Raw genomic sequence first — 6,000 nt, forward strand, 5'->3', positions numbered from 1 at the left:
ATGGAAGCTGCAAACAGAGGTTTGAGTCCTGAGGTTATCAGGCGCATCGGTAGATGGAGCTCGAGTAGTTATTTGTCTTATGTTAGACGTTGATTAGTCTGGGCCATGGTAATGGTTCTTGTTGGGGTTGTTTGGTTAATTTTGTTTCATAGTTAATTTAAAGACATCATCTCATTGTTAACCTGGATTTTTGGACATTCATCCGTCCATTGGGGGGCATTGGGCATTGACATCAGGCCGGACGGTGGGCAACTAGGTTTTGGAAGAGAAAGAGTGATAATTAGGTGGTTGGGATTTAGAGGCATGAAATAGAGTAGGGTATTGCCTAAATAAAATAAAGTGGCTAGATTGGATAGGATGCCAGATATTTTGGTGTTGCATATGGGTGAGAACGATCTGGGGGCTAGGCCAGGGAGGGAACCGATGCCCGACATTTGTTTTGATCTGCTGCGGTTGTGCACATCTTTTCCAAGTGTTTTAACAGTCTGGTCTGACATCGTCCCACGGAAAACATGGAGGCTGGCGCGCTCTGTAAAAGGGATCAATAGGTCCAGGGTAAAATTGAATAGGGTAATCTTGGGTTTTGTTACACGAAACGGAGGTATTAGTGTTCGGCACCACGAATTGGAATTGGGAGATGGGAGTTTTTGGTTCAATGATGGCGTGCATTTGCAATAGGAATCGATTTGTGAGCACTTGCTCTTCAAGAAGGTATTTAATGAGCTTTGGTGTTGGTGGGGCACTCACTAGTCTGAGGTGTCAGGACTGTTCATAGTGGTGGGGGTCCTTGGAGTTGGTGTATAATTGATGGTGGAAGGAATTATATTGGGTAATTCACTTTCAGTATAATATTGAGAAAGGGTTGATCTGGCATTTATTGGGCTCTGGATGGGGTTTTACCCTGGAAGCTTGTGGTTGTTAAGCTATCACAGACTGTGGTAGTATGGTGCCCTTGAGCTGGGGTTCACGGCTGAGGGTGAAATGGTCAGTTAGTAATTTTAGTGAGTGATGCCAGATCTCTTAGCTCCAAGAACCTCCCCTCCTTCTTTTTCTTTAAGTTTACATGGTATTGTTCTTAATTTAATGTTGTAATGTTTTAATAAATGGCCGCAGTGGCCAAAATTATCCAAAGGAAAAAAGTGTCAATGTTTAATTGGGGAGATGTAGGAAAGTGGTATTGGGGAGGAGGGATGAAGGGGAAGTTTCAATCCGAGTCAACCCTACCCTGTCATGATAATAATAATAATGATAATAATTATGGAGACACGAGGATCAGTGGATGCTCTCGTCCGCTGGTCTGGCTGTCTTTAGAAAGACCCCGCGAGCCGGGGGTCATCCCACTGAATGCCCGTACTCCTTCGCACTCCACAAACACTTTATTGGTTCACCAACAGTCAACAGCATATATCACAATCCCAGCAGCGATATAATATGGTGCAAGTGACAGAGTCTCACCCTTCCTCTAGCTCACCAGGGATTAGAACTTCTGCAACTTGGGGGCATCCAGGGCCAACTACTGTTATGATCTGCAACAAGTACTAAGGAAAGAGAAGGGAAGCTATCCCTACAGTAAGACTAAGCTGAATGCCTACGATGTAGCGGGCTGCCTGTTCCTAGCGAACAGACCCGCCTTAGTCCTCGGCTAGTCTGAACGAAGACCTATAGCATAAGGGGAGGGGTCCCTAAAAGAACTTAGGACTGGAACAAAAATGGGACACCTCCTAAACAGAGAAGTTGTTGCAGAATACAAAAAGATAAACTGACAAAAAGGTACTAGAGGTCCCAGAGGGACCAAGCGAACTGACAGAGAAAGGCACAGAAGCACCTGGCTAGCAAAACAGTCATACAACACTGAAGTCCAGCATAGTCAAAACGGCAGAGCTGGAATATAAAGGCTGATGGCACGTGACCGCAAAACACAAGATGGAAAAAACATACAGGAGGGTTCTAACAACTACCCCAACCATCAGCACCCTGCTTTTGGTAGGCACCCACAGCAAGGAGGCAGCAGCAAGCTTAGGAAGCTGACTTAGCACAGCAAGGTATGTGGCCAGGTGAACAGATTGTCCCAAACTGGGTTCTACAAACAACATCATGGGCTCAGTGATGGACAGTGGAGCAATTATGCAATCTATCAGCTGGAACCACGGTCTCTAGGCTGAAGTCCTGCAGAATCACACCTGTGACAGGAGAAGGGCTCTTTTATATCGCACAGCTCCCATTTCAGGGCATTGTGTCCCACTGGATTGGGGGAAGATAATTATGGCTGTTCCCTCATTGTTCGCCAGTTCAATTAGACTGCATAATTGTCCTCAAAATGATGTACACAAGTACACCGCAGGCACTGATGCAATCCGTAATCAGCAGGCATTCCACAAATTAGTATACAAAAAGAATCATAGAACAGTCTCACATAAAACAATGGCTCATGTCCCTTGACCTAGTGAACAAATGAATAGTATGTCTGACATAATTAAGAAAAGTTCAGACACCACAAGTGGCCAGATTTTCCACATTGACTCTGAGTCGTCACTAGAGATGAGCGTTGTTCTACTCGAACTGTTCGCCAATCTCAAATTCGAGCTGTTTTGGGCGGTGTTCGAGCCGTTCGGCGAACACGAACAATTTGAGAAAAATTCGGCTGTTCGAGGTTATGTTCGATAACTGTTCGTGCACCAAAATCATAACTGGATTTTTTCTCAGTAATGATGAAAATTAATGTTAATACGCAGTTTGAGTGTACAGCGGGGTGGGGGGAGGGGCAGGGGATGGATCTCTGCAGGAACAATGAAGATCTCCATTTTTTTTTCTCTTTCCCGCATTTGCAGTGGGGAGGTGCAATCTGTCAGCCTATCAGCAGCGCACACACGGAGCGAAGTGCTTTTTTTCACACAAGCAAGGGCATGTGTGATTGGCAGTGTATGTCACATGTCCTTGCCCTATAAGACCAAGCCATTTTCCCCGTCGCCACCATTTTCTCACTGCTGCAGCTGCGTGTTAGACGGCACCGCTGTTGCTGTGTGCGCTATACCTTGTTAATTTCAAGCCAATTTTCGCACAAATCTACAGATAGCTTGGGAGTAGGGAATAGCTGTGATTGCAGTCCTTTTAAGGATTAGGTTACAGCATTTCCTACGACTTTTATCAGGCAGGTCTGTGCTCTTAAATAGATAGATTGTGGGAGTAAAGACTAATTGTAATTGCAGTCCTTTTCAGGACTAGGTTACATCAGTTCCTATCAGTTTTTGCCAGGCAGGTCTGTGCCAGTGCTGTGCAAGTTTTTTTCACAGCATTTGGCTGAATCTAGCAAAGCTAATCCTTTTTGGCCTATTGCAGAGTGTGTTAGTCAGTGGAGTAGCCTATCTGTGTTGCAAGATATACCACCTGTGTATAGAATACCAATTTTTTTACTGCACCTAGTGAAGTAAAATCTTTTGGGCATAGCATCATTCTATTAGTCCATCTATACTGACCTCCATCAGGTTGCAAATTGAATATAATTTTTTCTGCATCTACCTCTGAAAAAATATTGGGCTTCTAGCTGTGTGTGGGACTTGTTCTATTAATTCATCTATACAGACCTCCATCAGGTTGCAAACTGAATATATTTTTTTCTGCATCTACCTCTGAAAAAATATTGGGCTTCTAGCTGTGTGTGGGACTTGTTGTATTAGTCCATCTATACTGACCTCCATCAGGTTGCAAACTGAATATATTTTTTTCTACATCTACCTCTGAAAAAATATTGGGCTTCTAGCTGTGTGTGGGACTTGTTCTATTAATCCATCTATACAGACCTCCATCAGGTTGCAAACTGAATATATTGTTTTCTGCATCTACCTCTGAAAAAATATTGGGCTTCTAGCTGTGTGTGGGACTTGTTCTATTAATCCATCTATACAGACCTCCATCAGGTTGCAAACTGAATATATTTTTTTCTGCATCTACCTCTGAAAAAATATTGGGCTTCTAGCTGTGTGTGGGACTTGTTGTATTAGTCCATCTATACTGACCTCCATCAGGTTGCAAACTGAATATATTTTTTTCTGCATCTACCTCTGAAAAAATATTGGGCTTCTAGCTGTGTGTGGGACTTGTTCTATTAATCCATCTATACAGACCTCCATCAGGTTGCAAACTGAATATATTTTTTTCTGCATCTACCTCTGAAAAAATATTGGGCTTCTAGCTGTGTGTGGGACTTGTTGTATTAGTCCATCTATACTGACCTCCATCAGAATGCAAACTGCATATATTTTTTTCTTCATCGACCTCTGAAAAAATATTGGGCTTCTAGCTGTGTGTGGGACTTGTTCTATTAATCCATCTATACAGACCTCCATCAGTTTGCAAACTGAATATATTTTTTTCTGCATCTACCTCTGAAAAAATATTGGGCTTCTAGCTGTGTGTGGGACTTGTTGTATTAGTCCATCTATACTGACCTCCATCAGGTTGCAAACTGAATATATTTTTTTCTGCATCTACCTCTGAAAAAATATTGGGCTTCTAGCTGTGTGTGGGGCTTGTTGTATTAGTCCATCTATACTGACCTCCATCAGGTTGCAAACTGAATATATTTTTTTCTGCATCTACCTCTGAAAAAATATTGGGCTTCTAGCTGTGTGTGGGACTTGTTCTATTAATCCATCTATACAGACCTCCATCAGGTTGCAAACTGAATATATTTTTTTCTGCATCTACCTCTGAAAAAATATTGGGCTTCTAGCTGTGTGTGGGACCTGTTCTATTAATCCATCTATACAGACCTCCATCATGTTGCAAACTGAATATATTTTTTTCTGCATCTACCTCTGAAAAAATATTGGGCTTCTAGCTGTGTGTGGGACTTGTTCTATTAATCCATCTATACAGACCTCCATCAGGTTGCAAACTGAATATATTGTTTTCTGCATCTACCTCTGAAAAAATATTGGGCTTCTAGCTGTGTGTGGGACTTGTTGTATTAGTCCATCTATACTGACCTCCATCAGGTTGCAAACTGAATATATTTTTTTCTGCATCTACCTCTGAAAAAATATGGGGCTTCTAGCTGTGTGTGGGACTTGTTCTATTAATTCATCTATACAGACCTCCATCAGGTTGCAAACTGAATATATTTTTTTCTGCATCTACCTCTGAAAAAATATTGGGCTTCTAGCTGTGTGTGGGACTTGTTGTATTAGTCCATCTATACTGACCTCCATCAGGTTGCAAACTGAATATATTTTTTTCTGCATCTACCTCTGAAAAAATATTGGGCTTCTAGCTGTGTGTGGGACTTGTTCTATTAATCCATCTATACAGACCTCCATCAGGTTGCAAACTGAATATATTTTTTTCTGCATCTACCTCTGAAAAAATATTTGGCCTTCTAGCAGTGTGTGGGACTTTCTCTATTAGTCCATCTATACTGACCTCCATCAGGTTGCAAATTAAAAATAATTTTTATCTGCATCTAGCTCTGAAAAAATATTTGGCCTTCTAGCAGTGTGTGGGACTTTCTCTATTAGTCCATCTATACTGACCTCCATCAGGTTGCAAATAAAAAATAGTTTTTATCTGCATCTAGCTCTGAAAAAATATTTGGCCTTCTAGCAGTGTGTGGGACTTTCTCTATTAGTCCATCTATACTGACCTCCATCAGGTTGCAAATTAAAAATAATTTTTATCTGCATCTAGCTCTGAAAAAATATTTGGCCTTCTAGCAGTGTGTGGGACTTTCTCTATTAGTCCATCTATACTGACCTCCATCAGGTTGCAAATTGAATATAATTTTTTTCTGCATCTAACCCAGCCAATAGTTTTGGCCTAATACCACAGTTTGGCCACTCAGCTCTGCTCGGTTCCCATCCATTGTTTTTTTGTGCAAACAACTCCAGAGTTGTGAATTAGTTAACCACCAAAATGAGTGGAAAAAGGCCTGCTGCTGGTGGAAAGGGGAATAGGCGTGTTGGGAAGGGGAAAAAAGGTTGTGTCCGTGGGGTAGGTGTTAAATCA

The sequence above is a fragment of the Phyllobates terribilis genome, unplaced genomic scaffold (assembly GCF_046119375.1).
Source record: "Phyllobates terribilis strain yellow unplaced genomic scaffold, ASM4611937v1 Scaffold_7__3_contigs__length_470593459, whole genome shotgun sequence".
NCBI classification, from domain to species: Eukaryota; Metazoa; Chordata; class Amphibia; order Anura; family Dendrobatidae; genus Phyllobates; species Phyllobates terribilis.